The sequence below is a fragment of the Salmo salar genome, chromosome ssa18 (genome assembly GCF_905237065.1).
Source record: "Salmo salar chromosome ssa18, Ssal_v3.1, whole genome shotgun sequence".
NCBI lineage: Eukaryota > Metazoa > Chordata > Actinopteri > Salmoniformes > Salmonidae > Salmo > Salmo salar.
In genome coordinates this window covers 20,953,041-20,963,848 of record NC_059459.1, presented here as the reverse complement: position 1 = coordinate 20,963,848, position 10,808 = coordinate 20,953,041, and the positions used below count along the sequence as shown (strand labels likewise).

The following is a 10,808-nucleotide window of genomic DNA, read 5'->3' as shown; positions in this document are numbered from 1 at the left end:
CCATCATTCCTTCAATTCTGACCAGTTTCCCAGTCCTGTCAATGAAAAACATCCCCACAGCATGATGCTGCCACCACCATGCTTCACTGTGGGGATGGTGTTCTCGGGGTGATGAGAGGTGCTGGGTTTGCGCCAGACATAGTTTTCCTTGATGGCCAAAAAGCTACATTTTAGTCTCATTTGACCAAAGTACCTTCTTCCATATGTTTGGGGAGTCTCCCACATGCCTTTTGGTGAACACCAAACGTGTTTGCTTTTTTTTTTTCTTTAAGCAATGGCTTTTTTCTGGCCACTCTTCCATAAAGCCCAGCTCTGTGGAGTGCATGGCTTAAAGTGGTCCAATGGACAGATACTGCAATCTCCGCTGTGGAGCTTTGCAGCTCCTTCAGGGTTATCTTTGGTCTCTTTGTTGCCTCTCTGATTAATGCCCTCCTTGCCTGGTCCGTGAGTGTTAGTGGGTGGCCCTCTCTTGGCAGGTTTGTTGTGGTGCCATATGCTTTCCATTTTTTAATAATGGATTTAATGGTGCTCCGTGGGATGTTCAAAGTTTCTGATATTTTTTATAACCCAACCCTGATCCGTACTTCTCCACAACTTTGTCCCTGACCTGTTTGGAGGGCTCCTTGGTCTTCATGGTTTTGCTTGCTTGGTGGTGCCCCTTGCTTGGTGGTGTTACAGACTCTGGGGCCTTTCAGAACAGGTGTGTATATATACTGAGATCATGTGACAGATCATTTGACATTTAGATTGCGCACAGGCGGACTTTATTTCACTAATTATGTGACTTTTGAAGGTAATTGGTTGCACCAGATCTTATTTAGGGGCTTCATAGCAAAGGGGGTGAATACATATGCACGCACCATTTTTCAGTAAAAAAAAAAGAAGTTATTTTCTTCATTTCACTTCACCAATTTGGACTATTTTGTGTATGTCCATTACATGAAATCTGCATAAAAAATCTATTTCAATTACAAGTTGTAATGCACTTTCAATGTAACAGAAGAAAGACAAACTGATGGATAATGTAGCAGTTTGTGGGTGCAGTAAAATTACAAAATGATGCTTTGGTGAGCAGTGATGTGAATTCCCATCTGTTGGATGAAGCGAGCCATGACATAATATAAGCAAAAATATGATGTCAATAACAAACTGCTGACATAGGTCACACTTGAGGCATCTGTAATTACAGATGTGTTTATCACGCCTGCTAATCATTGTCCTGTAAAGAATATAACCAATGTGGGCCTCATGAGTGGCACAGCGGTCTAAGGCACTGATTCGCACTGCTTGAGGCATCACTAGAGACCCGGGTTCGATCGCAGGCTGTGTTGCAGCCGCCCGCGACTAGGAGACAAATGAGGCGGTGCACAATTGGCCCAGTATCGTACAGGTTAGGGGAGTGTTTGGTCGGCCGCGATGCCCTTGTCTCATCACGCTCTAGCGACTCCTTTTGGGGGGCCAGGCGCATGCACGCTGACTTCGATTGCCAGCTTAATAGTGTTTCCTCCGACACATTGGTGCGGCTGGCTTCCGGCTTAATCAAACAGTGGGTCAAGAAGCAGTGCGGCTTGGCATGGTCATGTTTCTGCATCCGTACGGAAGTTGCAGTGATGGTACAAGACTGCAAATACCAATTGGGGAGAAAAAGGGGTAAAACGTACAACATTTTTTAAGAATATAACCAATGCATAGTTTAATAACACTTGTTGGTGTATCATGAAAGGTGTACAAGATAGCTTTACTAAATGGCCCTCAATAAGAAATTCTGGTTGCCACTTTACTTGTGACTGTCACACACCAGGGTCCTCACCCTCCCTACATTTCTCACTCTCACCCCTCCCTCTTATCCCCCATAATTTTTTTAACCTTTATTTAACTAGGCAAGTCAGTTAAGAACAAATTCTTATTTACAATGACGGCCTTCACCGGCCAAACCCAGACGACGCTGGGCCAATTGTGCTCCATCCTATGGGACTCCCAATCACGACCGGTTGTGATACAGCCTGGAATCAAACCAATGTCTGTAGTGATGCCTCAAGCACTGAAATGCAGTGCCTTAGACCGCTGCGCCACTCTGGAGCATAACACTTCAGTCACTTCCCTACATGTCAGATTATCACAGTATAATCATGGAAGGGATCTGGTACCAGCAAACCATTTAAAAAATAATGTTTTTTTTTCACATTAAAATAATTATGATTTCAATGTCTACAACTGGATTTAAACAAGTTCAGAAAGACACCCAGATGACCCTAAATGTCATGGATCACTCCGGAACTTTCATCACGCACACCTATCCCCTATTCCCACTGATTAGTATTTGTATATATGTGCCCTTTGGTTTCCATTGGGGTGTCGATTATTGTTACAATGTCCGTTGGTGCGTGTGAGTACCTGTGCTGTGTGTTTTGGCTTTCGTGCCCTTGTGGATTGCGCAGATGATTATGGGTCTCGTCCTGTCTGTTAATCATTGTGCGCGTGTGTATTTATTCGAGGTACTCCTCGCTCTTTTGTTTGGGTTTCAACCCTGTGTTTTGTGTATGTGTTTGTTTTGTCTTGGTCACCCTTGCCTTTACACGGTACGCCGTAATTTGGCCTGAATAAAAAACCCTATTACGCATTCCTGCGCCTGTCTCCCGAATCATCCGTTGCAAAGTGACACTAAATTACATTTTCTGACACTAAATGTCATTTTAAATCCAGGTTCCTGTCCCTAAATATGTTGTTATATGTCATATCAAACACTCCTAAACCCAAAACATATTCATATTAATCTCATAGCTGGATAAAACAACAAGTTAACCCCACCAAGAGGCAGTCTTCAGTTGGAACTGCACTGTTTCACTCCATAAAGAATTCATCTAGGATGGTTGAACCCAGTGAAAGCACTGATGCATTTTGACGCTGTACAGACACTGATGATGACCTAAATAATAAATAAAGAGGACAATCTATTCCTTTTGACACAGGATTAGTTATATCAAAAACAGAGTAAACCAGGAGATTGTGGAGTGGAACAAAGAGATCACACCGTCTCCCATGCGCGCATCAATCAGCCAGGACAGAGCAGTGGGTTGAGGCAGTCCTGCAAAATTTACTTCCACTCAAAAAAACAAGTCCAAGTTCTGAATACACACATTGTCCTCATCCTCCACCCCTTCACATCCACGCCTCAGGTGAAGGTTGGCTTTAGACCCACAGAATCTCTAGGCAGTTGTTGTAGCCGATGGCGATCCAGTCAGGCTGGGTGGAGGCCCACTGGACGTTGTTGATCTCCCCTCTGCTGTGTAGGCCAGAATAGGGTCCTTGATGGCCCTGGGCATTTGCTGGATGTCCCATATCAGCGCCTGGTGGTCTTTGGCTGCAGTGCAGATGTGACAGGAGGAGTGGGGAGCCCAGGCGAATCAGTTGACACATGCCCGGTGATTGTTGAGGCGGGCCACCGGCGTGCAGGGAACACGCACGTCTAGAATCACAACCTCCATGCCGTCCATAGCCATGGTGGCCAGGTAGTTGGGGTCCTGTTTGTTCCAGCAGAGGCGCAGTAGGGGGTGGTGCTGGGGGTCTTCATAGATGATGGCGCTGTGCTCCAGGTGCCGCTGGACAAACATCCTTACTAAGCCGTCTGCTCTGACTGACGCAAACATGTCCCGACCACCGCCTGCATGGCTGAACGCAATGTCATACACCTCTTTGTCATGAGCAATGAGCTGGGTCTTGACTTGGCCAGATACGAGGTTGGCTTTGCTCAGTACCTGGCCAGTCTCCAACCCCCAGATAGTACAGGTGGTGTCAATGCTGGAGGTGCCCAGTAGATTAGGATCCACTTCATTCCAGTCAAACGAGGTGAATGGTGCACAGAAGTCAGAGTTCTTGTTGTTATTCAGCAAGCATTCCAAACGCGTCTCTGTGTCACTGATCCTCCAGATGCGCAGGTAGTCCCCGCTAGTGGCAAGCAGGTCTAGGTAAACACCCTTGCTGTCCTGGATCCACATGATCTTGGTGGTGGGGTAGGGGTGGTCAAAGGTGTTCCTGCAGATGAACTCTGAACTCTCCTCCTCGAAACCCACAATCTGCATCTTATCTTAACTTACAAGGGCCAGGCGAAAGCGCTTGTCAGGACGAACGCTCCAGTTCATTGCATACACCGTCCATGGCGGTTCGTGTTTGTAGATCTCTTTTCGCTTACAGTGGAGCGACATAGCTCAATAAACGAGCTGTTATATCAAATCCTTAACTATGAAAAAATACAGCTGTTTCCTTGGAACAAAATATACCCCACGGCAGTACCCCACGGCAGAAGTTTAGACTTCTGAATTGAAGATTTGAACAGTTCAGCTGGCTAACAGTTATTACATGGGGCGGCAGGTAGCCTAGTGGTTGGACTTGTACCCGAAAGGTTGCAAGGTCGAATCCCTGAGCTGACAAGGTAAAAATCTGTCATACTACCCCTGAACAAGGCAGTTAACCCACTGTTCCTAGGCTGTCATTGAAAATAAGAATTTGTTCTAAACTGACTTGCTTAGTAAAATACATTTATAAATTAGTGGATACTAGCCCAGTTAACACCATTAGCTAGCTAGTAGCATGGTGTACCGTGTGATAGCTATCGCTGTTAGACAACAAAAGTGAGGTTCATGCTTAAATTAAGCTTCAAGACACCCGTTAGCTGACGGGCAATAGTCTGAATTTGCTATTTATTTGATTTTGACAATCTGGGTGTGTGAGCCTGCTTTCGAATTGGGACCCGTGCTAGCTTTGACCCGACCCCGACTTCAAGCCTTAAAGTAACCCGCAGGTCATTCCATGCGCTAGGGTCACGATAACTAAAAGTAATCTTTCTGGACTCTGTGGAGACCCACGGAACCTCTACAACCAGCCAGTGTTGAGAGCGAGTTTGACGGTGGCTGGATTTCCAATTAAGAAATGAGGTGAGGTAGTATGGGAGTTTCTAGAGTACTGCTTTATATACAAATAGCAGCCAATGTTGCACCCTTCTGACAGTGATGTGTACAAAAATTGTTTCCAGTGATAAAATGCAAGGCTTTTCATAGGACTATTGAGGCCTTTCAATTCCAAGAGAATAGACTGCATTTGCTGCGTTGCCTTTGAAAAACATATTATTAATGATGTAATTGTTTTCTTTAGTAGGCTAAATAAAACAGAAATGTAAGTCTCAACAGTCAAATAGGATGGCTGTAGGAGCAATAACCCTTGATCCATTATTCTCATTATTATTAGCAATAAGGTTTAAATGACCTTAAAACATGTTTAGGTCATTTTGTATAAAGCATTTATTTGCTCTATACTATGTAACAAAAATAGGAAAAAAAGAATGTATGTACTTGAAATGCAGTCGGTTAAAAATCTTCACAATAATGAATCATGGCCAGTAGGCCAAGTCCTCCATGGGAAATAAATTCAGTAGCGTAAACAGAGGTGGACAGCCATCAACAGGAAGAAAAAACTAAAAGGAATCTATTGTACACAGTAGTACAGTAAAAATAGTAGGGGAATAACCTCGAATTTATATTGGCATATTTAGCCCATATTATAGGGATGCAATGTGCTGGTGTCCCACAAGGAAGCAGCCCCAGTCTGTTTGACACTTCAATACAGTGCCTTCTTGTCACGCCCTGACCATAGAGAGCCTTTCTATTTCTCTATTTGGTCAGGTTAGGGTGTGATTTGGGTGGGCAATCTAGTTTTCTTATTTCTTTGTTTGGCCGGGTATGGTCCCCAATCAGAGGCAGTTGTCTGTGATTGGGGATCATACTTAGGCAGCCCTTTTCCCACCTGTGATTGTGGGATCTTTTCTTTTGGTTAGTTGCCTGTGAGCACGCCATTTGCTTCACGTTTCGTTTGTGCTTTGTTTTGTTTGGTGAGTTTCAATGTATTAAACTATGTGGAACTCTACGCATGCTGTGCCTTGGTCTCCTTCTTACAACGAACGTGACACTTCTGAAAGTGTTCATACCCCTTATCTTATTCTACATTTTGTTGTGTTACAGCCTGAATTCAAAATGGATTACATTAATGACAAAGGAAAAACATATTTTTTGAAATTTTAGCAAATTTATTGAGAATGAAATACAGAAATATATCTTATTTACATAAGTATTCACAGCCCTGAGTCAATACTTTGTAGAAGCGCCTTTGGCAGCGATTACAGCTGTGATTCTTTCTGGGTAAGTCTCTAGGAGCTTTCCATACCTGGATTGTGCAACATTTGCCCATTATTCTTTTCAAAATTCTTCAAGCTCTGTCAAATTGGTTGTTCATTGCGAGAACCATTTTCAGGTCTTGCCCTAGATTTTCAAGTAGATTTTTCTTCTGTACAGGCTTCCTTCTTTTCACTCTGTCAATTAGGTTATTATTGTGCTGTAATACAACAATGTAGAAAAAGTCAAGGTGTGTGAATACTTTCTGAAGGCACTGTATATTGTCAATTGTTCATTTATTGGCGTGGTGTCATCATTGTCTAAATGTCCTGGACAATAGGCAATATAATAATAATGAAGACCAATGATCAGCAATAATAATAATAATTGTCCATAGGCTAAGCTGTGTGATTGTGCATGGATAGTATACCTGAATAATGAGCCAGTCAAATTGGGGTTAGCTTAGATCTGTCGGCTTGTCCCCTTGTGATGTGCCTCTCAAAGAAGTCTTGAGCCTCCTTGGCAGTGGAAATCGTGTATGTTGTATTCTGGAAGATCAAGATGAGTATTGCTGAGTGGATGAAGCCCCATCTCAGATTTAGCTTGTTTCAGCAGTTCGGCACTCAGATCTGGGTAGATGCTGATCCGCTTCTCTGCATAGATCAGAGCCGCCTGATTCTGCTGCGAGTTGAACAATTTGCTGTTTGACTTCAAAACTGTGGATTCGTACAATCCTACACTAGATCTGTTGCGGAGAGGACCCATGTGGTGCGCAATGTTTATCAGTGGCATTGGACCCAGCTTCTCTTGCCCAAACAATTTATAGAAAAGATTGCTTATGAAGGAAATTGGGTTGACGCTTCCACACCAGGTTCAAGTCCTGTGACCCGCACATTGAATTTATGGGAAGGATTTTCGAGTGATTGTTTTTTTTGGAGACTGATTTCACTTTCTAGCTTAGTTCATGCTGTTTTCGCCCCTCTGACACATTGGCCGCTGGCTCCAAACTTTCTACTTTAGTTGAGTAGGAATCAACTTTAGAAGTGAGCAGTGCAAGATATTCATTTACCGGGTAAGTCGAGGGCAGAGGTAATTTCCTCACAAATAATCTTTAGAATAGTAGTGGCCAACTCTTTCTGTTGTCGGGAGTCGTGAGTTGTGATGGACAGAATATGCCAGCTGCTGGAGCGAAATATACCTGCTATTGTTCCTTGTAATACAGTGAACATCCCACACCTTAATATGGTGTTATAGGTTGACAATTATTTGAAAATAAGTTTGTTAATTCATAGTTAGGGAGTGGTCGAAATTTACGCAATTGTTACCTGGAGGAAAATGGGGGTATTATACTTTCTCAATTTCAGTCAGCAGGAGGGTTTAGTATCTTTTTTTATTTAGTCCAGGGGAGGGTCATGTAATTTGTAATTAATTAAATGTTATATTGCTCAGTGTTTGATAATTAGTTGCTTATTATATCTCGATGTGTGCAGAGTGCTGCCCATCATCCCTGATTCTCTGCTGGGTGCCCAATATCAAGTGCGTGTAGTGTGGTCTCAGTGTGGTCTCAGATCCATAGCCCATACCAGGGGTGTCAAACTCATTCCATTGAGGGTCGAGTGTCTGCGTGTTTTTGGTTTTTCCTTTCAACTAAGACCTAGACAACTATGTGAGGGGAGTTCCTTAGTAATTAGTGACCTTAATTAATCAATCAAGTACAATGGTGGAGGAAAAAGCCGCAGATACTCGGCCCTCGGTGGAATGAGTTTGACAACTCTGGACATCGAAGCCAGTTCCACTGCATTTTTTCATTGTTCCCCTCTAATTATGGACTGATTTTAGACCTGGGACACCAGGTGTGTACAATTCATTATCAGGTAGAACAGAAAACCAGTAGTCTTCGGACCTTGTAGGGTATGCATTGAATATCCCTGGTATACTATAGGCCAAGGCTAGCGTTTCCCAATCTTGGTTCTGGAGACCCCAAAAGGATGCACATTTAGATTTTTGCCCTAGCACTACACAGCTCATTCAAATAATCAACTAATCATCAAGCTTTAATTATTTGAATCAGCTGTGTAGTGTTAGGGCAAAAAACAAAACCTGCACCCCTTGGGGTCCCCAGGAGCGAGTTTTGGAAAAACTGGCCTAGGCTATATGAAGAGCATGCTCTCAGAAGCACATGGCAAAGTTATATTTCTAAGAAAAGGTACTTTCTTCCCTATTTTTTGCACTGCTGGGATGGTGTTTTATAAAACTAGGCTACACTGCATTACACACTACATTGGATAGGAGTTCCCTGCCCTGCTCTTGCTGATGTAAACCCTTTTGTGCTGCTTAAAACTAATAACTGTGCTGTGTACTTCAGGAGGCGCGTCACAGCCTTCTTCTGAAAAGAATTGTTTCATTTGTCCAAAAATGCAATATCTGTGTGCGCGGTCTTGGCCTACAGGTGTCCTGTTCAGTTTGAGAGGGAGAGAGCGAAGATGAGAAGGAGATCAGGAGGTAAGCTATAACCAGAGGTAAGCTATAATAGATTTTTATAAAACTAGATGTTCTGTTGCCCATAATGAAGCTATTTATCAGAGTTATTGACCTTAGAATAAGCCATATTTGAGTAATTTATGCAACTTACATTACTATGAAGCGGCAGCCGAGGGGATGGACAGAGCATGGGTGCTAAAATTAGTTTAAACAGTCTTCATTTTAATTTGACTTTAGGCTACTAACGAGGGCTTTGTGCTGGAGCCTATTTCTTCCTATTCAAGAAATAATAGGTATGCCTACTTGTTTGACAGACAAAATTGCAGTCCATAGATTTTGTCAGCCAATTCCTTCAGTCACTAAGCATATCTCCGTGTCAGTGAACGGCTGGTGTGTTAAGTTAAAATTGAGGGGGCATGTGAGGGTAGTTTGGCTTTTGTTAAACAAAATGTCTGAAAGCATAGCTTAAGGCCTAAGATTTAGAAGAAGAAAAAATTGGACCTGATTATATAAATCGATCTATATTGATGCTTTAGTCCGCAATGCTAGAAACAAGCTGTAAAATGCCTGGGAAAGATGTGACTGATGCATATGGAATATCTTTGCTTTGTCTATGACATTCAGAAGAGCGCTCAGCATTTCAACAACACATTAATAACAGCACTTCAACAACATGCCTATACATTTTGCATTTAGGCTATATAAAATGTAATTTTAAAAAGTATTACTTAGAATTAAATAATGAAACGAAAAATGACTTATTAGGCTATACAGACGTTTTACATTGCCTTTAAATGTACTTCTAGAAACAGGAATTTGGCCAGTCTTTGGTTTGTTTGCTCTTATATTCCCATGCCCTAATCAGTCAACATATCTATTTTGTAACAACAATATAATGGAATAAATTAGAACATGAAAGTTTCCCAGATTAAAAAAAAGGGCTGTAGCATGCGCTTATTCGTTGTCATGCTCTGTTTGGTATTACAAAATATTCTGGTCATCTTCAGTCATGTAAAGTGACGTAGAATTGTATGAAATGCATTTATAAAAGGACTCACAAGTAAAGTGATAGATTCGTGAAGTCCATTGATTATAATGGAAATCTTTTCACCTACCCTTGTCTGTGAATCCACAACCTTCTGGCTGTTTTGCCATGTAATACTTACAAAATGAAGAACAGTTTGTAAAACTGCATATCTAAGGTTCTGGTCTGTCTTAAGAGTGAGGGTAAACGGTAGGCATGTTCTCTGCTGTCCACTTATTTTGGGTATAGGGGAGGGTTGCTTTTTTTTTTTTTTTTCAAGTATATATATTTTACTGAAGGGAGTGCCATCCATTTTAATTTCAGAGAGGTCCAATTTTCTCCAGGTATCCACGTTATAAATAATGTACTGTCCCTTATTTTGCAAAATGAAACCACGAGAATGCCACGAGTTTCAATGCATGCCACCGGAACCGGAAACTTATGCCACTTTTAAAACATGTTTTTGTTATACTGTTTTAATATTGAATACTGCATTGTTGCAAATTAACCATTTCACTGTACAAAGTAGAAACCAAGTGTAGAACTGTTCCCCTCAGTGGTTTAGACTTACCCAGCGACAGTAGTTGATGGATGTGATGATTACATCCCTCTATCATTTCACTTGGGGACAGTCCCTGTTCTTAATCATTGAGAGAAGAGCGAACCAGAGTAGAGACTCTGGTTCTAGTGGATTCGGCTATTTCAGCCACACCCATTTCTGACAGTGTATAAAAATCGAGCACACCGCCATGCAATCTCCATAGACAAACATTGGCAGTATAATGGCCTTAAAAGAGCTTAGTGACATTCAATGTGGTACCCTCATAGGATGCCACCTTTCCAACAAGCCAGTTTGTCAAATTTCTGCCCTGCTAGAGCTGCCCGGTTAACTGTAAATGCTGTTATTGTGAAGTGGAAATGTCTAGGAGCAACAACGGCTCAGCCGCAAAGTGGTAGGTCAGACAAGCTCACAGAATGGGAATGGAGTTCCAAACTGCCTCTGGAAGCAACGTCAGCACAAAAACTGTTCGTCGGGAGCTTCATGAAATGGGTTTCCATGGCTGAGCAGCCTCACACAAGCCTAAGATCACCATGTGCAATGCCAAGTGTCGGCTAGAGTGGTGTAACGCTTTCCGCCATTG

The 10,808-nt window shown here is 42.4% G+C and overlaps 1 pseudogene; it reads right to left on the bottom strand.

Moving 5' to 3' along the window:
• Positions 1-3,189: 3,189 nt before the first annotated feature.
• Positions 3,190-4,202, bottom strand: LOC106577076 (DDB1- and CUL4-associated factor 7-like; annotated as a pseudogene).
• Positions 4,203-10,808: the final 6,606 nt, after the last annotated feature.